Source organism: Theropithecus gelada, chromosome 3 (genome assembly GCF_003255815.1).
Source record: "Theropithecus gelada isolate Dixy chromosome 3, Tgel_1.0, whole genome shotgun sequence".
NCBI classification, from domain to species: domain Eukaryota; kingdom Metazoa; phylum Chordata; class Mammalia; order Primates; family Cercopithecidae; genus Theropithecus; species Theropithecus gelada.
The window spans coordinates 107628620-107652830 of NC_037670.1; the positions used below are offsets into that span (position 1 = coordinate 107628620).

The 24211-nt window shown below is 39.5% G+C and overlaps 2 non-coding genes across 2 annotated transcripts; both read right to left on the reverse strand.

Moving 5' to 3' along the window:
* Positions 1 to 12151: 12151 nt before the first annotated feature.
* Positions 12152 to 12256, reverse strand: LOC112622025. The gene has a single exon (XR_003118922.1). It is a non-coding gene; the product is annotated as a U6 spliceosomal RNA (small nuclear RNA).
* Positions 12257 to 22693: 10437 nt separating this feature from the next.
* Positions 22694 to 22799, reverse strand: LOC112621855. Its single transcript, XR_003118793.1, has one exon. It is a non-coding gene; the product is annotated as a U6 spliceosomal RNA (small nuclear RNA).
* Positions 22800 to 24211: the final 1412 nt, after the last annotated feature.

Below are 24211 nucleotides of genomic sequence, written 5' to 3' on the forward strand. Positions count from 1 at the left end.
CCGTGTTCATCAAATTCTTTATGTCAAGAAAAGCTAAGGAGTTATTCCAGGTAAAGTTGAACAAAATGATGTGAAAACTAAATACATTATGTGATCCTGGATTGGATTCTGTACCGTTGAGGGCAAAATGCTGTAAACACATAATGGGGACAATTAACAAAATTGGAATATAGAAAACTACGTTTGGAAAAACTTTTTTTTTTTACATACATTGTATGTGTTCTTTTATATATATAAGAAACATTTCACAACAAAAACAGTAAACACTATAAGAGATGTCCATATGTCTGTATTGATATGGAAATGTGTTAAACAAAAAAGAAGTTGCAGGCCTTTGAATTGTGTGAACATCTTTGGTTAAAGAAATATATCTCTCACACACACACACACACACACACACACACACACACACACACACTCTCACATGTTATGTTTGGTCAATGTCTGAAAAGATACAAAATAAATTTGAACAGTGATTACCTCTGAAGATTCCAAATGTAATTTTCTTCTATAACTTTCTTGCCTGTTTGAAATTGCTTTTCTAATTTTAAATATATTTTAGGGTGGATAATAAAAGAAACCTAAAATCTAAGAACCAAATGACACTGTTAGAATTCGTGAGCCAATAATGAGGGAGTAGGTTTTAAAGAGAGGAGTAGGGTAGTTTCTCCTGCTGCAAATAGAAAGATAAGGAAAACTGGATTTCTATAGTCTTCGTCTGTCACCGAAGACCTCATTGTTCAGGAAACAGAATTATGACTAAGCAGGGACAATGCAACTGTAATTTGGTACCTCACTGGACTTCAGATATTTAGGTAAATTAGTCTTAAATTTTCCTGGGCCTCTGCAAATCCAGAGTTTCTCATGATTTCTGCTAATGTCTGGCCTTTGGTTCCTGTTTTTCTCTGCATCTCCATCATCAGAAACCACCTTGTTTCTGCCTAGAGTCACTCTGCTCCTTTTCACAAGGAGTCTCAACACACTCATGGTTTAGAATTGAGTAACTTAAGAAAAGAATCAAAGACTAGTGGAAATACCTTCACTAAGCACTGTCAAACCCTCCACTGTTTCCCCCCTCACATTCCACTGCCATCCAAAAACGTACCCTACCGCCCTGTGATCTTGCAGCTACGCGCACTTCCTCAGATGTGTAGTCAAATTCTCTCCGCAGTTTGTCTCTCTATTAGACCAGCTGGGCTAGACCAACTTCCCTGCCCCAGGACTCCCCACTTCCCTTGGCATTTTGATAAAAAGAGCTCATCAATAATAGCTGAAGATGATAAAATGCTCATCATAAATGATGTAAAGTGATAAAAAGATGAATAAAGGGCTCACCAAAAAATCCTCCCTACCCTTGGAATTTTTTTTTTTTTTTTTAAGAGACAAGGTCTTGCTCTGCTGCTCAGGCTGGAGTGCAATAGTGTGATTATAGTTCAAGTCCGCCAGGATTATAGGCATAAGCCACTGCCCTGCCCTGCCCTTGGAGTTCTGGTGAATAAACTGCTCATCAATAAAACTTTTCTTTACAAACAAAAATCATAGTTTTTGTTTTTTTCAGACATGAAGTCTCACTGTGTTGCCCAGGCTGGTCTCAAACTCCTGGGCTCAAGCAATCCACCCAACTTGGCCTCCCAAAGTGCTAGGATTACAGGTGTGAGCCACCGTGCCAGGCTGGACAAAATCATGATTTTTAAATGAAACATTCAATCAGGCACTTTTGTGGCAGGAAACGGAGCTGATTCATGGAAGCCATGTTTTAAGAATTGAGTTTGGGGTTACTTTCTCATGGAAAATTTTATAACTCACCCCCTTCTGCAAGCCGATCATCTTAGGACACATGTATTGGTTGAAATCACTCAAATAAGTATGGTGGTTTAAAAGGTCTATGAAATACAGAAGAACAACAACAATAAATAATAGTGGTTAGAGATGAAGGTTAGAGAGCCCAGCTGCCAGGAATCAGGCCTGGATTCCCTAATTAATAATAGTTCTGTCACTCAGGGGCTTGCTAGATAAGAAGGGGAAAAGAATTACACATATGTCTTTGAGGATTGTGTAGAATATAGTTTATTTTCATATAAAAGAGAGTATGTAAGGAAATAAGGGAAGTTTATAAGGATATCAATCAACGAAGATTAATATGTCTTCAAGCGAATTGCTGCCCTCACTTCTCATTCTTAAGTATTCCACATCTTTTTTCATTTCCCAGTCATTGACCAAAACATTTGCATGTTTCTCACCAGACCAAAACCAAAAGTCATAAAGGTCTTCAAGGACCTGTCCCAGTAGGAGTCTTGCAGCTAATTAAAATCCAAGATAAAAGATAATATCAACTGAGCGTGGTGGCTCACGCCTGTAATCCCAACACTCTGGGAGACCAAAGTGGGTGGATTACTTGAGATCAGGAGTTCGAGACCAGCCTGGCCAAAATGGTGTAATCCCGTCTCTAGTAAAAATACAAAAATTAGCCTGGCATGGTGGCAGGTGCCTGTAATCCCAGCTACTCAGGAGGCTGAGGCAGCAGAATTGTCAGAACCTGCGAGGTGGAGGTTGCTGTGAGCCAAGATTGTGCCACAGTAGTCCAGACTGGGCAACAGAGTGAGACTCCGTCTAAGAAAGAGAGAAAGGAAGAAAGAAAGGAAGAAAGAAAGAAAGAAAGGAAGAAAGAAAGAAAGGAAAGAAGGAAGGAAGGAAGGAAGGAAGGAAGGAAGGAAGGAAGGAAGGAAAAAGAAAGAANAAGGAAGGAAGGAAGGAAGGAAGGAAGGAAGGAAGGAAGGAAGGAAGAAAGAAAGAAAGAAAGAAAGAAAGAAAGAAGGAAGGAAGGAAGGAAGGAAGGAAGGAAGGAAGGAAGGAAGGAAGGAAGGAAGGAAGGAGAAAGAAAGAAAGAAAGAAAGAAAGAAAGAAAGAAAGAAAGAAAGAAAGAAAGAAAGAAAGAAAGAAAGAAAAGAAAAGGATATTATTCACTTCCAAGTTGACATCTGCCCTATCCATTGAATCTAGGGAACTTCTTGCCATTTGTAATAGGTAGAATAATAGGTAGAATGTCTCCCCAAAGATGTTCTCATCTGAATCCCTGAAACCTGTAAGTCTGTTACTTTAGGGATATCTACAAAGGGATTTTGCAGATATGATGAGATTAAGTATCTTGAGATAATGGCTTGATTATTCTGGATAATCCAAGTGAGCCCAGTGGAATCATAAGGGTCCTTATAAGTGATGACAGGAGAGTAGGAGTCAGAGAGATTTGAGAATGCTGTACTGCTAGGTTTAAAGATAGAAGAAGGAACTTCGCGCCAAGGACCGCAAGTGGCCTCTAGAAGCTGAAAAAGCAAGGAAACAAATTCTCTTCTAAGGAAAGGTTCTCTGCCTATTGATAAATCTGGTGAGAGAGAACCCTTGCACAAGTTAGGCAAAGCAGATTTGTTACTCACAGATAGGCAGCAAGGGTAAACAGAGGCCAAGGATCCATGACAAACTGGTCCCCCAAGACTCAGGAAAGCTGCCTAAGGCAGATTGTCTTGTCTGCACGTGCTGCCTGTCGTACTGCAGCTGAGGGACTCCAGTGGCACCCCACCCTGGGTTTATATACCCTGGGTGCCACTCAACTCATTAAGCTCAAGCATCGTAGAACGTCCTGTTGTAGGAGGAATGAGGACACACCCAGGTTGTTCTGGATGTTTCTTCCTTATCTCAGGATGTTGTATTCTCAGCACAGTCTGCTTGAGAATTGCAATTGGAGGGATTGTTGATTAGGCCAAGGTCATCTGGGGACCTGTCCTCCTGTACACTGGAGCCCCCCAGAAGGAACAGAACACTGCCTACATCTTCATTTTAGCCCAGTGAGATCCAATTTGAACACTTCAGATTTTCAGAACTGCAAGGCAATAAATCTGTGTTGTTTTAAGCTACTAAGATTTATCATAGCAACTGCAGGAAACTAATATAGCAAGTCACCTACGATTTTCTTCTCATGCTAATCACTAGCTGAAATGCTGTTGTTCAATTTATTCGTTAGTTTTATCCTCACTACTGTATTCTATCCTCCAGGAATACAAGTTCCACAAAATGAGGTGGATTCTCAGACTGAGCCCCTTGCCTGTGACACCCAATACTCAATAAATACATGAATTTCTTTGTATTTACATGAGTGCATGAATTGCTAATAATGTTGCTGAAATTTTTTTAGCATTAGTAAATGGCACCAGAGATCATGAACGAGTATTCATTCTGAGGTTTTCTTAGGACTCTACCCTGTGTCAGGCAACATGGGAGATGCTGGGCTTTGAGAGAGGTGTAAATGTAGTTCCTGACACCCAGGAGATCTTAATCCAATAATACAGAGTAACAATGTCACATTGATTATAATGTGACATTGTATTAGGCCATTCTCACATTGCTGTAAAGAAATGCCTGAGACTGGGTAATTTATAAAGAAAAGCAGTTTAATTGGTTCACGGTTCTGCAGGCTGTACAGGAAGCACAGGGCATCTGCTTCTGGGGAGGCCTCAGGAAGCTTCCAATCATGGCAGAAGGCAGAGGGGGAGCAGGCACATCACATGGGAGAAGTAGGAGCAATAGAAAGAAAGTGGGAGGGGCCACACATTTTTAAAGGATCAGATCTCACAAGAACCCACTCCCTAATTGCAAGGACAGAACCAAGAGGATGGGGTGAAACTATCCATGAGAAATCTATCCCCATGATCCAATTACCTCCCACTAGGCCCCACCGCCATCACTGGGGATTACAATTCAATGTGTGATTTGGGCAGGGACACATATCCAAACTATATCAACTTCTGAGATTTTACTACATGTAAGATTGTTTTCGAGAAATTAAAATGCTAATGAATAGCAATGTTTTGGAAGTCAGTGTTATAGAAGGGAGGCACTGTGGGTTCAGTGGTTAAGAGCAACAGCCTTGAACTCAGGAGCCTCAAAGTTGAGAATCCTGACTCTGCCGCTACTTTGCCCCAGTGTAACCTGGGCTAGTGACTTAATTCCCACAGACCTTATTTCCTAATCAGTAAAATGGGGGCCAGGCACAGTGGCTCATGTCTGTAATTCCAACACTTTGGGAGGCCAAGGCGGGTGGATCACCTGAGGTCAGGGGTTCAAGACCAGCTTGGCTAACATGCCAAAATCCCATCTCTACCAAAAATACAGAAATTAGCCAGACATGGTGGTGTGCACCTGTAATCCCAGTTACTTGGGAGGCTGAGGCAGGAGAATCACTTGAACCCAGGAAGCAGAGGTTGCCGTGAGCCATCACACCACTGCACTCCAGCCTGGGCGACACAGCGAGACTTCATCTCAAAAATGAATATAAGTAAATAAAATGGGGATAATGAGATCCATGCCACAAGATTGTGGTAATTCAATAATAAAATGTAGACAAGAGAGTTTAATGTAATGCCTTGGCACAAAGTAATAGCTCAATAAATGATAACATAAAGTCTGATTCATTCCTCAATATGCAGACGCAATTTTTATGAAACTAAATGGTTTCCCAACTTTCCCTCACCAGGAACCACTGAAGCTGAGTTATCTTATTTTGAAGAGCCTCACTTCCCACATTCCCACTCCTTTCCCCATTCTCAAATTCATAATTTCTGCTTAGTGTTGAAATGATGTGCCAAACCAGATTCTGTCAGCTAAGGTTTCCCTTTGCCTATTTTCCTTCAAAGGATGGACCTCATCCAGAAAAAGGGTTTTGGAGGTTAGCTAGGAGCCTCTCCAACTAAAAACGCAAATGTGGCTTTGAGGGCATCTTAAAAAGATAGAAATATAAGAACAAAATGATTCTTTCTTTGTGGTCAAAATGGATCAGCTACATTTGTTAGGACAATTTTGTTTGCCTATGTTCTTTTTAAAAACAAAACACTATACATTAGCCTAAAATCTCTCATTGTTCATTTTCTACAACTGAATCTTTGTCAATATGGCATTTGCTGTTTTCTTTTCAACACCTCACTGCCAAGCAGATGGGAAAGGCAGTAATCCTATTTCTTACTGGTTAAATTGTGAAGTTATACACATATGCCAGATTTTATCCTTATTAACACATCAAATTGCTTTTTCTTATTTCTCTCCCATGTAACTTGACACACACAAATGACTTAATCTCATATTTTGAATACTCACTAGCTGATGGGAGGAATAATTAAGAATGATCAAGTCCACTGATTTTTCGGGAGTTTAAATGGCACGTTGTTACAATGTGGAAACAGATGTATCTCCTCTCCTTTGTTTCCCAAGGATAAAAAAAAAAAAAAAATCAGGTAGCAGCCCCAGTCCTGAAATTGGAGCTATTGAATGGGGTTTGTCATCGGTAATGTGCTCCCATGCTGGAGTCTTTCAGAGAATCCAACCTTCTCATGGTACAAAGAATCCTTCCCCCTGAGTGAAGAGTCTCAGCAAACATGGTGTCTCTCTCCAAATATGGCAGCTCTTCAGGAATCTACAATAGGGTCATGTTCCTTTTAGAGAGGTGGGAAATTCTAGGAGAGTAGTCAATGGAGTCATGCTTCAAAGGACAGACCCCTGAGAGGACTCATATGATTTCTGATGGATGGTAGCTGGGACTGCTGTTAACCGCAGCATGTCCTGCCTGGGAGATCACAGTGACTACTGAGTCAGCCTTCTGGTGCCTGCTGAGACCCACATGGAATCTCGGTAGGCACAGTAGGCTGGATATAATTCCTGGGCTCTCATAAGGCAACAGAAACCAACTTCAAACCCTTAAAAGAATTCAGGCTGTTTAACAGTGGGGATCTTCTAACAGAAGCGTGTGAATAAATGTCAGCCTCCCTCATGTAGAAATATAAACCATAGTACACATTTTGCCAAGTGAGTGTGTGAAGACAGGAATCTGTCCTATCTCAGCCTACTAAATTCAGCTCAATTCATCATAACTATTTATTGAATGCCTTCTTTGTGTCTAGCTCTTTGCTTTACTCTGTAGTAAATACAAAAAGGAGGAATGAAGTCAGAAAAGTAGGCTATACAAAGTCTGTTCTGTATATGCTCTTTATTTTTTTCTTCTTAAACATTTATCAGAGCAACCTTAAGGCTGTGCAGTTTAGATGAAAGGTCCAGCTTCATGTAGTGGAGAGTCAAAATATTGAGTTAAAGAAGGTTTGCATTTCTCTCTTTATAATCTAAGAGTCCAGAAGTGGAGGGTCCAGGACTAGTATGACGGCCCTGCTCCAGGGACCCACACACTATCTGTTCCATTGCTCAGCCTTCGTGAGATGTTGCTTTCAGCCACACCGTCCAAGATGGCACTCCCCGCACCCACAGTCCCTTCCCTTGCAAACATCTCTTCTGCTCACAGCCTGTTTGCATGGCCAAATCTTTCTGAGAAATAGAGGTTTTGTTATGGGCAGCTGCACGTCCAGCTACACAGCAGAAATTAATTTACATGAAAGAAAAGAAAATGACCCAGATCTTGCAGAACGTAGGTGATTATGATGTTCCCATTTTACAGTTAGGAAGCTGAGAATCATACAGCTTAAATAACCTTTCTAAGTTCTACAGACGTCACTACACTCCACTGCCTCTCTGTAATACTGCGCTATAGTTGCTTTAGGCTTTGGCTGAGCTATTCCTGCCAGTATGAAGCCAATATGTGCATTTCCACAGTAAGTTCTGTACCCCTTCCTTTCTTTCTTTCTTTTTTCTTTCTTTCTTTTTCTTTCTCTTTCTTTCTTTCTCTCTCTCTCTCCTCTTCTTTCCCTTTCTTTTCCTTCCTTCCTTCCTCCCTCCTTCCCTTCTTCCTTTCCCCTCCCCCTTCCCCTCTCCACCTCCCCTCCCCTCCCCTTCCTTCTTCTTCTTCTTTCTTTCTCTTTCTCTCTTTCTTTCTTTCTCTCTCTCTCTTTCTTTCTTTCTTTCTCTCTTTCTTTCTTTCTTTCTTTCTTTCTTTCTTTCTTTCTTCTTTCTTTTTCTTTCTTTCTCTTTCTTTCTTCTTTCTTTCTCTCTTCTTTTCTTTTTCTTTCTTTCTCTCTTTCTCTCTCCCTTTCTCTCTTTCTCTCTCCCTTTCTCTCTTTCCTTTCTGTCCTTCTCAGGGTTTTGCTCTGGTGCCCAGGCTAAAGTGCAGTAACTCAATCATGGTTCACTGCAACCTCAACCTCCTGGGCTCAAAAGATCTTCACACCTCAGCCTCCTAAGTAGCTAGGACTACAAGTGTGTGCCACCATGACTGGCTAATTTTAAAATTTTTGTAGAGATGGTGTCTCCCTGTGTTTCCCAGGTTGGTCTCAAACTCCTGGGCTCAAGCGATCCTCCCGTCTCAACCTCCCAAAATGTTGAGATTACAGGTGTGAGCTACTGCTCCTGGCTCATATCCTTTACAGAAGGGGAAACAAGGCTGTGATGAAAACTATTTAAGGTAGAGAATTTTAAAAGCTCAAGAGCTCTCACTTACCAAAATAATAATAATTAGTAATAATAATAATAATATTCCAAGTAAGTGGAAAGTCCATGAACTATGGGGAGAAGTTCAGCAAACCAAGCAGAGAGGCTGCTAAGGTGGGTAAGGCTGCCTAGAAAAAGTTAAGGAATTGGCCCTCTGCTTTCATACTGTCATCTCCACAGCAGTCACTGTCACAACTACTTACCTCTGCCGTTGTATCATGAAAGTAGCAATGGAATACATAAGCAAATGGGTATGGCTAGGTTGCAATAAAACTTTATTTATGATCATTACAATTTGATTTTCATATGATTTTCACATTACAAAATAGTCTTCTTTTAATTTTTTTCAACCATTTAAAATGTAAAAATAACATTAAGCTTATAAGTCATTTAGAAGAAGATGGCGAGTACATCTGTACAATGGAATACTACTCAGCAATAAAAAGAAATAAACTCTTGATACAGGCAACAACTTGGACAGACCTCAAGGACATTAAGTTGAGTCAAAACAGCCAATCTCAAAGGTCATGTGCTGTTAGATTCCATTTACATAACATTCTCAAAATGATGAAATTATAGAGATGGAGAACAGATGAGTGGTTAGGGGTTAGGCATGATTGGATATAGTGCATGACTGTGACTATATAGGGGTAGCTTCGGGGAGATTTTGTGATAAGGGAATAGTTCTGCATCTTGATAGAGGTGGAGCCTGCATCAATCTACACATGTGATAAAATGGCATAGACACAAACATATACTGTACCCATATGAATTTCCTGCCTTTGATATTGTACTATAATTATGTAAAATGTAGCCACCGGGGAAAACTGGGTGAAAGGTACATGGCACCTTTCTGTACTATCTTTGCAACTTCATGTGAGTCTATAACCATTTCATAATAAAAAGTTAAAAACAAAAAAATGAGAAACAATGGGTTAGATTTGGTTCCTAAGCTATAGGTTTTCAAACATTGGAAGAGGAAAATTACATTTGCAGTATACATAATAGGGAAAATTAATATGCAGAATAAAGAATATACAATTCAACAAGAAAATAACACTTTTTTTTTTTTTTTTTTTTTTTGAAGGAGTTTAACTCTTGTTGCTCAGGCTAGAGTGCAATGGTGTGATCTCGGCTCACCACAACCTCCACCTCCCAGGTTCAAGCGATTCTCTTGCCTCAACCTCCTGAGTAGCTGGGATTACCAGCATGTGTTACCACACCCAGCTAACGTATTTTTAGTAGAGACGGGGTTTCTCCATGTTGGTCAGTCTGGTCTCAAGCTCCTGACCTCAGGTGATCCACCCACCTCGGATTCCCAAAGTGCTGTGATTACAGGCATGGGTCACCGTGCCCGGCCACAACCCATTTTTAAAAATGGATAAAGGATAAAGTAATTCACAGAGAAATACAGACAATAAAAATGTTTTTAAAATTGCTGTGCAGTACAGTAACAAAAAAATTAACTACAGCAAGCATTTTCCCACAGTAACAAAAACATACAAGATAAATATTATAAAGTATTGACAACACTGTGGAGAAATGTATAGTGACAGAAACACTGTTGATAAGAGACTATATTGGTGAATTAACTTTAAAAGATAATTTGGTGGTTTATATTAAAAATTTGAATAAGTTCACCATTCCATATCTCAGAATTTATTCTATGGATATACTTATACAGATCACAAAGATATAAATGGAATGATGTTCACTGCTGTTTAGTTGTTTTTTTTATTAAAAAAAGGTTTATTGAGGTTTCATTTACATAGCATAACATTAGCTCATTTTAAGTATACAAGTCAACGACTTTCAGTAAATTTAGTCATACAATCCTTACCAAAATCCCATTTTAGAACATTTCATCACCACCAAGTGATCCTTCACACCCATTTTCAGTCACCCCCTGTTCTCACCTCTAGCCCTAGGCAACCACTAATTTACTTTTGTCTTTATAGATTTGTGGTTTCTGGAAATTTTATATAAGTAATACATTTTGGTTTTAATTGGGGTATGGCCAATACTCCACATCATAAATCATCTTTTGCTAATGCTCTAGTACCAGCTATGGATATGATTTAAAATCATGTTCAAATTTAGCTTTAAAATCAAGAATACAGCTTCAATAAGGAGGAGATTAGGGACTATTAAGTGGCATGTGATAGAAATTGATATTAATACATTTACATGTATACTGACTTTTTCAGAATTTGATAAGCAAAATCAGTTGAACTTCGCCACAGAGTAATTCCATGCAGCTGTTATGCTTTTCCTTATCCATAGGGGGATACAAAATTGATCTGTGCATTTTCAAGGCAGGAGGCATTGGTACTTTGACAGAGTTCTATTCTGGCGACAGTATGCCTATTATGCCAAATGTCTAATGTACACCTAATGATTGTATTATACACAGAAAGCTGTTATGCACTGATTACCAACTGCTGTTTATAATCTTTTGAATACATTTTTCTCATGCTGAAGAAAATGATGGAAAAAGTCACAAGAGGGAGAAAATGGAAAAGAAAGTGATCCATGAACAATGGGGCTTCATATAGCTCTATGTGGCTACATCAAGCCTCATGTACCTGAGAATCACTGACACATTTTAGGAGCATAATGAATTTCTAGGTTTAAAAGCAAAAAAGCAAATAGTAGCTTCCGATTTAATATGTACATAGATGCCAGGGGTGTGGTAACACTTGATACTATGAGTCCAGTGCTCCTTGGGTCTGATGGCAACTGCTGGGCTGACTACACCCAACCATAAATCATCAATCATCCTAATCAATGAGAGATCAGTTTTCCCATGGGGAAACTGCTGGTTTAAATGTTCAGGGTTGCTTTTTATGTTTGTTATCCAATTATGTTTTCAAATATTTAGAGGTTCAGTAGAAAAGAAAATAAAGGGATTTGGTTCATTTGAGAATGGTAGGCACTAGGAAATTGAGCCACCCTGATAGGAAATCAAGAAGGCATAGGGTATTCCCAAATGGAACTAGATCTCAAAAGCTCTACTTTCTTTCTATGTAGCATTAGAAGACTACCATTTTGGAAGAAAAGTGAGAAGGCAGTAAGAATAGATGGGTCGGTTCCTCAAAAACTTGAACACAGAATTACTACATGATCCTGCAATACCATTCCTAGATGTATATATAAATATACCCAGAAGAATTGAGAGCAGAGACTCAGACACTTGTACACCAATGTTCCTAGCAGCATTATTCAAAAAACCAAAAGGTAGAAATAATCCTAGTGTTCATCACCAGGTGAATTGATAACCAAACTGTAGTATAGCCATACCATGAGATATTATTCCTTCTTTTTGTTTTTTTAAAGAGCCAGCGTCTCAGTATGTTGCCCAAGCTAGTCTCAAACTTCTGGGCCCAAACAATCCTCTTGCCTCAGCCTCCCAAAGTGCTGGGGAAATATTATTCATCCTTAAAAACGAAGGAAATTCTGATACATCTACATCATGAATGAATCTTGAAAATATTATGCTGAGTGAAATAAGCTAGACTTAAAAGGAAAAATATTACATGATTTCACTTACATAAGGACCTAGAATAGGCAAATTCAAAGAAGCAAACAATAGAATGGCAGTTAGCAGAGGCTGGAGAGTGGGAGGAATAGGTAGTTATTGTTTAATGGACACAGAGTTTCAGTTTGGCCTGATAAAAAAATTCTGGAAATGGATAGTGGTGATAGCTACATAATACTGTGATGTATTTTTTTTTTCTTTAAGAATATGGAACACTTCATGAATTTGCATGTCATCCTTGCACAGGGGCCATGCTAATCTTCTCTGTATCGTTCCAATTTTAGTATATGTGCCGTCAAAGCGAACATATGAATGTATTTAATGTCACTGAAATGGCTAAAATGGAAACTTTTATGTTATGTATATTTTACCACATTTTTTTAAAGGGACAATAAAAGCATAATTGGGCTATAGGAAGATGTAATAACAAACGTTAGAATTAAACCTTTTGACAGCTGATAGTCCTGTTTTAACCTTCTCTGGGGTCTTAAGAAATTAGAAAGCCGATTCTGGCCATTTATTTTCCTAGTGGGAGGAAGAAACGAGCTGCTTTAACATTCTTTTTTTTTTTTTTTCTAGAGAGGATCTCCCTCTGTTGCCCAGGCTGGGGGGCAGTGGTTCGATCTTGGCTCACTGCAACCTCCGCCTTCCGGACTCAAGTAATCCTCCCGCCTCAGCCCCCTAAGTAGCTGGGACCACAGGTGCACACCACAACACCCAGGTAATTTTTCTATTTTTAGTAGAGACAGCGTTTCACCATGTTGCCCAGGCTGGTCTCAAACTCCTGAGCTCAAGTGATCCACCTGCCTCGACCTCCCAAAGTGCTAGGATTACAGACATGAGCTACCATGCCCAGCTGCTTTAACATTCTAGATGACTATTAATTTTTTCCTTTATTGCTTCAATAAATAATTATTAAAGGCTTGCTACATGCCAGGCACTGTTCCAGTTGTTAGTAAACAGAGAGAAAATGCTCTTCCTGAGCTTAGTGGAAGAGATATAATAAACAAAGAAATATTTATTTATTTATATATTCACTTATATTTTATTTTTAATAGAGATGGGGTCTTTATGTAGCCCAGGCTGGTCTCAAACTCTTGGGTTCAAAGGATCCTCCCAAAGTGCTGGTATTACTACCAAATGTGGTGTGAGCCACCACACTTGGCCATAAACAAGGAAAGTTTTAAATGAGCAAGATAATTTCTGATAGTGAAATGTCCCATGAAAAAAATAAAATAGAGTGACAGGGAGTGGGAGTGAAAGAGAGAAAGATGCCACTTTTGAGAAGAAAATCAGGAAATATCAAGACCAGAATGATTTGAAAGCAGCAGCAGGTCCCAGACCTAAAGGCATGCATTTCTGCTAGAGGACACACTCATGAAAAGGCCTGATGGTGGGAAAAAGATAAGCATTTTCGGGAAACAGAAAGAATGTTCTTGTGATGAATCACAGGGAGAAAAGAGAGACAGCCAGGAGATGAGAACGGAGAATTAGGGCACTATATGCTATATTGAGGAGTACCCAAAGGGAACCCACTGGAGGACTTTAAGCAGTGTAGTGACATGATCCAATTGACGTTTTGAAAGGCAACCCTGGCAGCTGCATGGAGAATGGAATAAGACTGAGTTAAGAATGGAAGCATGGAAAACAGTTGGCATGGAGGTCAGGTTTGAGTCTAAGGCAGTGGTCCGCAACCCTTTTGGCACCAGGGACTGGTTTCATGGAAGACAATCTTTCCATGGACTGGGGCCAGGGGTGGGCGGGCCGGGATAAATGGTTTTGGGATAAAACTATTCTGCCTCAGATCATCAGGCATTAGATTCTCATAAGGAGCACTCAACCTAGATCCCTCACATGTGCAGTTCACAATAGGGTTTCTGCTCCTGTGAGAATTTAATGCCACTGCTGATCTGACAGGAGGCAGAGCTCAGGCGGTAATGCTCACCGGCTGCTCACCTTCTGCTGTGTGGCCTGGTTTCCAACAGGCCACGGACCAACCAGTAACAATCCAAGGCCCAGGAGTTAAGGACCCCTAGTCTAATGCAATAGTGCAGGTGAAAGACAATAGTAGTTTGGAACAGGGAAGTGGTGATGTTAATGGGAGGAAGTAGAAGAATTAATGGCAACTGAGAAAAAAATGTGTCAGGGATATTTCAAAGCACTCTAAAATATCATTTTATTTATAATCTGAATTGTGACTGATACCCTACAGCTTTTCCATAACGTATCAGGTGGTTAATATTTGAAAGTAAGCATACACTTTCATAGGAAGAAAATAAATAGTTGGGTATAATAAATCTCCAAGGCTATGAGATCTCTTTGCTATACACTATTAATTAATTAATTAATTTATTTATTTATTTATGTACATTTTTTGAGACAAAGTCTCACTCTGTCCCCCGGGCTGGAGTGCAATGGTACGGTCTTGGCTCACTGCAACCTCCACCTCCCAGGTTCAAGCGATTCTCCTGCCTCAGCCTCCTGAGTAGCTTGGATTACAGGCATCCACCACCACAGCTGGCTAATTTTTGTATTTTTAGTAGAGACGGGGTTTCACCATGTTGGTCAGTCTGGTCTTGAACTCCTGACCTCAGGTGATCCACTCTTCTTGGCATCCAGAAGTGCTAGGGTTACAGGCGTGAACCACTGCACCTGCCCACTTTATTTTTATATAACATGTTGACATAACAATTTGCTATACACTTTAACAGTTAACCCCAACCAGTGACAATTATATAAATGGCATACACAACTTCTTAAGGAAATATTTGACGAATAAGAGAATATGCCTAAAGAATTAAATTCTTCTTCAAAGACTTCACCATTATATTATTCATTCAAATGTGACAGAAGGCAATTCAGTTCCACATGTATTCTGTGTCCAGTTCTATATAAGGTGCTGAAAATGTAAAATTAGATAAGCAAGAGAGTTTGCTTACAAGGTCTACAGTCTTTGTGGATCATATTTTGTAATGATGATGATGATGATGATGATGATTCAGGGAAGCTTTTGTAGGGCAGATTCCCAATTTTTTTATTTACTACAAGTAAGTTCCTTAATGTTTAGTTTAAATGCTCTATTCTCAGAACAGTTGTAAGACAATTCATTCATTCACAAATAAGTTTAGGAAATGTGAATTTTAAAAATGTTAGAAGGATTTAACTCTATTGCAAAAATCTCAGTCTATAACATTAATGCGCAAAAGGAATGTGGTATGTATACTTATTTTACATTGTAACACGTTCTCAAGGCACTCCTTTTAACATTCGCTCAAACAATGTCCTATAGGACTCAGTTTAGGAGATGTTACTTTACATAGTCTCTTTACCTTACCCTCTGCACCATCCCCCTTCCCCTTTGGGATACAATCCATTCCCCTTTACTCTTTGACCCTTGTGTTAGGGTCTTTCTATTCTTAAGGCTATAGGAGATTCATTCTCTTTCATGAGTTAGTTTTCTGCTTTTCTGCGAAAGCTTTGCTTCCTAGTAACTAGTTTCTCACTTTTACAAGTTAAATATGACCTACTTGCTGGATTGGTCAATTTTCATTATATTATTCGTCTTCAATAGACTCTCTTCTAGAAACATATGCTGGATCTATCTCTGTAGGGTTACTATGACCAAGGAAATTCCCATATTTTTCTCCACACTGATTCATGAGGACCATAACCTTTCAGATCAGGAAAAATGTTCTAAGGCAGCACTCTCAAAACTTGTCTGTGCTTCCAAGTCCTCTGAAGAATTCTGCAATAACACAACTTTCCTGGCCCTATCCCAGGCCTAACATAATCAGAAAAATATTCCAAAGTGATTCGAACGCAACTAGATCCTAGTCACTCGAATTCAGTTTTATTTCTCCTGCCTTAAATTTAGGAGTAGAGCTAAGTTTATAATAAAGTAACTAATATTTGTTTATTGCTTTATAGATTTAAAAATGTTTTCTTAAAGATGTAGGCAAGGCAGTTATTATAATTTCCATTTAATAAATGAAATCTAGCTGGGCGCAGTGGCTCATGCCTGTAATCCCAGCACTTTGGGAGGCCGAGGCAGGCGGATCACGAGGTCAGGAGATCGAGACCATCCTGGCTAACCCGGTGAAACCCCGTCTCTACTAAAAAATACAAAAAATTAGCCAGGCGTAGTGGCAGGCACCTGTAGTCCCAGCTAGTCGGGAGGCTGAGGCAAGGGAATCACTTGAACCCGGGAGGCGGAAGTTGCAGAGAGTAGAGATCGCCCACTGCACTCTCGCCTGGAAACGGAGCAAGACTCCCCCTCAATAAATAAATAAATAAATAAATAAATAAATAAATAAATATGAAATCCATAAAGTGTCTAAGAGCTCCTGACCAATAGCAATCAAGGCCAAGGTTCCTGACTTTAGTCTTCACAGTCTACTTGTGCCTAATGACAAGCAGTAACGGTAAGGAATGAAAAATGCTGTGATGAGGCAATGGAAGGAGCACAGAGGTATGATGACAGCACATGGCAAGGGCAGCCAACAGAGTGTGGGGATGCCCAGACAAGGCTTCCGACTCAAAGATTGAGTAGACATTAGACATCAGAGAGGAAGATGTTCTCCAGGTTGGAATGATAAACATTTGAGAAAAACCAAGGCAAGATATTGACAAAAAGTTTGTTTAAGGAACAGAAAGAGTTCAGAATGTTTAAAGCAGAGGTTCCAGGGAGGAAAGTGGCAAAGATGAGGATGAAGTAGTAGACAGGAGTCAGGAAGCAATGTTAAGGTCTTGGAAATATATCTAAGGACAATGGAGAATTATTGAAAGATTCTGATGAGGTTTGGTTTTAAGGGTTCACTTTGGGTGAAGGATAGAGAGCGGTGTGCAGGAAAGTAAGGCTGGAGGTGAGGAGAACAGTTTAGAGACTCTGCGTCAGAATTTCTTAGGAGAAGTGATCATGCTTGCACTAGCACAGTGGTGGAGGTTGAGAGAAGAGATAGATGGTGGAGTCTACGCTCCTGGGGCAATGAGGTGGCTAGTGGCACCATTCATTGAGAAAGAGATCAATATGTGAGGAGCTGGTTGGGATGATGTCTAATTTGGACACATTGAAGTGTAAATATGCATAAAGCAAATACTTAAATACTATGGGTCTGAAGTCGAGGAAGACAGATAAGGAAAGCAGCAAAGATTTGAGAGTCTGACATGAATGCCATGGGGGTAGGTGAGATGAGAATATGAGGAAACTGGGACCTAAGAGTGAAAATGTCATGGAGATAGTATTATTGGAGCTCGGATCATAACCCAGGTCTTCTGACTGCTATTATGGTGGTCTTGCCAAAGAACCTAAAGAGAGAATCCCAGCATAATAGCTGAGAGCTCGAACTCAGAGAGCAGAAAGAGAGCAGTCTGAATGCCGACTTGGCCACATACAAGCTAAGTGATGTTGGGAAAGTGACCTCTTTATGCTTTACTTTCTTAAGCTATAATGAGGAGGTAATAACAATACCAGCCTCAAGGGTGTTGTAGAGATTTAATGAGAAAGCATATCTAGGCCAGGCATGGTGGTTTACAGCTGTAATTCCAGCACTTTGGAAGACCAAGGCTGATAAATAACTTGAGGTCAGGAGTTCGAGACCAGCCTGGCCAACATGGTGAAATCCCGTCTCTAGTAACAATAAAAAAATTATTTTTTTATTTATTGGGCATGGTGGTGTGCACCTGTAATCCCAGCTACTCAGGAGGCTAAGGCACGAAATTTGCTTGAACCTGGGAAGCAGAGTTTGCAGTGAGGTGGGATTGTGCCACTGCACTCTGGCCTGGGTGACAGAGTGAAACTGTGTCTCAAAAAACAAGAAAATTTTTTTAAAAAGAAAGCACATTTAAAGCATCCAACTTAGTGTCTGACATATAGTAGGGAATCAATAAATGGTAGTTCTTATTATGACAGTCAATAAACAAAAAGTTTCTTTGAATATCACTACATATAGATCATGTTGAAGAATATTGATTTTAATATTTTAATTTAAATTTAGTTAACTTGTCACTTCTAATTTTTACTTAAAAGGTTAATATTAATTTACACAAATTATCACTTTTCCTTTAAGCAGTAGTTGTACTATTGGGGATTGTTTGACCAAACATCAAAGTTAATGTGGCCAGAGATGACAATTTGTGTTCTATTTTAAAGTAATTCTGCCTGAAGCTGGGAAAGACATGAGAATCACCAACAAAGTCACCCTTATTTACATTAGGGGCTATTGGTATTATATATAAAAATTGTATGTATGGTGCGCAGGAAAGTAAGACTGGAGGTGAGGAGAACAGTTCAGGGACTTTGTGTCAGAATTTCTTAGGAGAGGTGATCATGCTTGCACTAGCATAGCATTATAAAAAAGGTCAATTTCTCTATAAAGAGTTAAATATCATGTTTGGAAGGAAAATTGCCTACAAGCATGGGCAGTACTGTTTAATCTCTCTTGGGGAAGAAAGGCCCGATATAGAAAGAACATAATAAATATGCTAAGTTTATACAATATGTGCTCAGTGATAAATATTCTAAGCATGTACTTTAATAATTCTCTCATCAGAGCAGCCTTGTTACCCCCACCATCAGCAGATACTGATAATTAATCAACTGAAATGAATAAACAAATCTGTTATACATGAATGATGATTATGTCTCTTTCAGTTGTGAAGGCTTTTCATAACTTATTCATGCCAATGTTATGAAGACTTTTCCCTTAGGGAACAAAATTTCCTTTTGGGTGAGACCTCTTTTTATATTGCTTTTGGCAATCAGTGGTATTTCAGCCATATGCAGTGACTGTAGATTACGGTAGGGAACATATGGGGGTTCTGGGGTATTCTGTCATTTCATTCCCAAGAGGGAGAGAGTAGGCCCTTTACTCTGTCTCGTGTACACTTACAATCTTCCTAGAAGAGCAGGGATGGTTTTCCCTGATTTGCGCTTATGGAAATGGACATGACAGCAATTCTTTCCAGATAAAAACAGACAGCTGTACTGATAAACTGCTGTATAGGCTGCTTTGCAGACTATATATGTAGACAGTTACCTCTGTGGCTAAGGAACAGGAAAAGAAAGTAGACATGCCAGGCAAGAATAGGCCTCATGCTGATCATGAAAAGAGCATCTGCCAAATAGACAAAACATGTGATATACTCTAATTAGTTCCTAATACAGCATTTATTCTTATATTAAAGATAATTCTCCACAGATCTCTTGCTTTTTTTTTTTTTTTTTTTTTTTGCATCCATCAGAAGCTCGGATGGTCTTTACTCCAAATTATCTTATCAGGATGTTTACATAACAAATAGCCTTGGACACTCCTGAATAGGACAGCATTCTTAATGTCCACTATAAAAATTCAGGTTCCCTCCTGTATTTTGACCTCCTGCATGTACAGGTATCACCTGTTCCTCTTTCTGTCATCCTGTGGGAATTGGGGCTTGAAGAACCCCAGGTGATATTCTGGCTGTTGATATTGCTGTGAGTAATAAACTGTCCTTTGTCTCTGACCCAGGCATCTCATGTTTCATGTCCCTGTGAGCATCCATGAAACTTGTGAATTTTCAGGCAGGTAGGTAGGGTAAAATCTCAGACCTCTTACAGTTCTTAACACTAGATTTCAGTTTGTCTAATATTGTTATGAGTTATTTTAACATTTAATGTTCTTTAGCTTAAAAATTTGCCCTTGTGGTTCATTCCTTCTAAAATGAAATTTAAGATAGAGAATAGACCTGTAGTCAGTACAAAGGGAATATATTTCTGAAAATGATATTAAGAGCTAAGTAGTTATAACATGTTCTAAATTATCTACAGTATGGAAAATTAGAAAATTCTTGCCTATACTTAAATGGCAAAAATATAAAGAATGAAAAAATGGAATAATATTTTCCTAAAGAGTCAACATAAAATTTCATAGTAGAAAGATAGCTTAAAAATCAGTTGCCTAAACTGTCTGCCTCCATTAAAAAAATAAGCCATCTGAGAACTAACTCATATTGAGTTCCTTTGCACTCTCCATAATGGCTTTTATAAATTTCTTCCACTATCCTTAAAAACTCAGAACACATTTGGTGTACAAAGGTATTCATCACATTTTACTTATGACAGATCAAAAATGATAAATGACTTAATCACCCATTTATTAGAGAATGGTTAAAGTGTTGGAAAATTCTTATGATATAATATTAGCTAACCATTCATAATTATCTTATTCAAGAATAATGATATAATAAAATATTTATGACATATTGTTAACTGAAACTGTAAGATCTAAGAATTGGATGTTTCAGTAATAGAACACATCACTATAATACATATTCATGTCAATAAAGAAAATAACTAGAAAAATTACTTTAAAATATTAAATTAGATATAACTGAGTTAGGTGAGTTCAGATAACTTTTATTTTTCTTCTTTGCTGTCTTCTTTCTGTGTTGCCAAAATTCTTTTTAATCAGAAATTTTTTAAATTATCCCTTTTGCAATAAAACCAAAATTCTATACTTAAAGAAGTAACTGACACTAAAGTGAACAGGCTGAACCTTTGTTTAATCCACCTTGGGGCTCATTTCAGCCTTTTTCTTTCCCATTTGTAACTCTCTTCTCCACCAGTGAGAAACTACAGTGTGCAATGTAGTTTTGAAGGGTGGGGTGGAGTTATAGAATCTGATCTGCTCCCTCAGCCTCCTACTCCATCCTGCCCCTCCGACCCAATTCATTATATCTGAGCCTCATATGAAGTCACATAACCTGAAAATCCCTACAACTTTTACCTCTGGTAAATCCAGTTAGTGCCCTGGCATTATGGAATGTTTCTCAGTCTGCTGCCTAACGGTGCAATTGAATGCAAACTAGAGATAAATTAGGCAAAGTGCTTTCTTTACTCACTCCCATCTTCATCAAGCTCCTCCTTTGCTATATAAGCTCCTCCACCCTCTCTCTCTCTACACACACACCACACACACACACACACACACACACACACACACACCCCAGCTCCAGATCAGCACCATCCCACAGCAAAATATTGTAAGCCAATAAGTAATTTAAGATTTTTCTAGTAGCCACATTAAAAATGTTAAAACAAAGTGACGCAATTAAGTTTAAGATATATTTTATTTAACCCAACATGTCTAAAATATTGTTGTTTCACAATGCAGTCAATATAAATGCATTTAATGAGTTATTTTACATTCTCTTTTTAATGTTAATCTTTAAAATCCAGTATTTATTTTATGTTTTCAGCACACCTCAAATCACAGTGGCCACATTTCAAATGCTCAGTGACCACATGTAGAGAGTAATTATAGTATTGGACAGAACAGTCTGGAGAAATATTTTCTCTTCACTAATTCTGTTCCATGTCCCCATAGCCTTGGACTTCTAAAAATGTGAATGCCTAGTGGTGGCTTTTTGGGTTGGTTCCACCAGGAGAGCTATTTACCTTTAACCAAGAGCTTTGGGGAAAACTGCCTGTCACAGATTGTGGCACCTAGAACGAGGGACATTGGTAACTTTTGTTGTTCTACCACATGCAGCAGGTAGTCACATACGTATCTGGCTTATAAGTCCAACCAGGGTAAACGGGTCTGAGCAGAGGTCTGCCCCTTTATGAAAAGATACTTTGCAACTTCAGTGCAGGGCCATCGCTGTCCTTAATACATACCACCTTGCCCCAAAGTGAATGACTTCTTATTGCACCTCATGCCTGAAGTTGGCTGGCTATCTAAGTGAATCAGGAGAAGAAAATAGAATGTTAGTTATTTATCTGAGCCTCTTCAAAATCAACTGCAGTCATTTCATTGGTGAAGAAACTGAACTTCGGAGAGGAGAAATGATTTGCCCAGAGTTAGACCGCTGCCAGAACTGGATTGGAACTAGAATCAGGTCAGTCCATTCCATCAAGTCTCAAGTCACTTCTGACAATGTTGACAGAGCTAATGATTCAGGTAATTTACCAATAGAAAGTCACAGGACCTACTTCAGAAGTACAGGCCACTCACTTTCCCCACCTAGCCCCAATCAGGCTTTCCAATGTCATCTCCTGACAGCAAAGCTAAGTAAACAACCAACCAAAAGTAATTACTTACTGTGATAAGTGCTAAAAAGGTCAGAAATGGGACGCAGAGATAATGACAAGGAGGTTCTTGCTTTAGAAAGAGCAGTCAGAGAGGGCATCACTGAGGACCTGAAGGATGAGAAAGATGATGTAGAGAGGGGCTGGTGGGGCTCCAGGCTGAGGGGCTGGCAAGTGCAGAACCCCAGGTCCAGGAAGGGATTGGCCTGCAGAGGAAGTGAAGGAATAGAAGTAAGGGACAGGAGGGCCTGAGAGGCAGCTGGGGCCACATTATGCGGAGTCTTGTAGAAGGGAGCTGGACATTCAGCTAGAATTTTCTTTTCTCTCTCTTTCTCTCTCTTCCTTTCTCTCTCTCTCTCTCTCTCTCTCTCTGAGATGGAGTCTTGCTCTGCCGTGCAGGCTGGAGTGCAGTGGCGCAATCTTGGCTCACTACAACCTCCACCTCCTGGGTTCAAGCGATTCTCCTGCCTCAGCCTCCTGATTAACTGGGACTACAGGCCTGCACCACCATGCCTGGCTAATTGTTATATTTTTAGTAGAGACAGGCTTTTACCATGTTGGCCAGGCTGGTCTCAAACTCCTGACCTCAGGTGATTCGCCCACCTCAGCCTCCCAAAGTTCTGAGATTACAGGAGTGAGCCACCGCACCTGGCCAGTCTCTTTATGTTTAATTTTTAATAAAAAATACGAAACGCTTCACGGATTGCCTATCATCTTTGGGCAGGGGCCATGCTAATCTTCTCAGTATTATTCCAATTTTAGTGTATGTGCTGCCAAAGCTAGCACCCTCTGTCTCTTTTGATATAATGGGGAGTTCATTTCAATCTTAAAATTTGCTGTTTCAAGATCTTCTTTGTTGCATTGCAACCTATAAAGAATTAGCTCTGCCACCTGCAAGAGTCACTGGAGACTGAATGTGCTGCCTCCATTTCTAGCAGTGGGTCCTTAATGGACGCAGGCAGTAGCAGCAGGAAATAAACGAATGTGCTGCAAAGGCTGGTGACCCTGAGGCTGGAGTTGTGATTGCATCCAACTGACAACCAAGTTCAGACATGAATAGTCTGGCTCAGTATCTTCAAATTGGAAAGCTACAGCTAACACTAATAGGCTGTTCTTAAATACTCAAGTGCTTTCATGTTCTCTACTTTATCCAAGTTTAAATTTCCAGCTTCCAAAGTAGATTTTTCCACTTCTAAAATGGATCTATCTCCCTCCCTTTCTCTGCCCTCCTCCACTTTCTGTTTTAGAAAGATCCTGGGAAAGCAAGCCTACGTGTAAATGGTGTTCATCTGTGTAGCAGAATACTAGAAGGTTAGCTGGAAGGCATCTTAAGAAACAGCAGTTCTGACCTTCTCATTCTAGTATTAGTAGTATTTATAATAGATTTCTACGTATCAAATGATTTATGCACATTTAATATCAAGCAACTTTGCAAAATGAATTTTCTTAAATCTCAGTTTAACAAATCAGAAGAATGAGGCTCAGAGAAGTTAATAACTGACCAAAGGTTGCAAAGCTATTTATGCAACCTTTACTCATGCACTTTTACTTATGCAGATTTACTCAAATAAAAATCTGTCTGATTTCTAATTCACCATGCTAGCTTAGGTTATTTAGACAGACAGACAGAGATTGATGGGGAAATAATAAGAGCCAGTCTCTCTCTTTCTCTCTCTCTCTTTCTCTCTCTCTCCCTTTCTCTCTCTTTTAACATCATGATTAGTTGTAAAGGAGAATACAAAAGAGAGAAATAATATTTGAATACAATGTTTTTTATACAAACACAGGTCTCCTTCCTTAGACCAGTTTTGGTAAGATTATTTTACTTAACACTTACTTTCTTAAAATATTGTAGGACTTGTGATAAAATTTCAGGAATTCTTACAAAAGGAACTGCTATACTTAAAAGAAATGTCCCTTGCTGTGAGATGGCCAGGGTCCAGGAGCTCACTGTGTAAATCTCTGGCTGCTGCTCCTTCTTGCTGGTCACATGCTGGGCTGCTGAAGCACCTGCCAGTTCTGATATACGCCTCTGAGTACACTGAGAAACCAGGGTGGCCTAAGCTTGATTTGTCACTGCCTTGAGTGGTATTGCTGGGCCCAGGGACCTTAGCCAGATTCATAAACACAGACTTGGGCTTGATGCAAGACCAAGGGGGATTCTTGTTCTGGGCCAAAGAAACTGGGTTTGACCACTT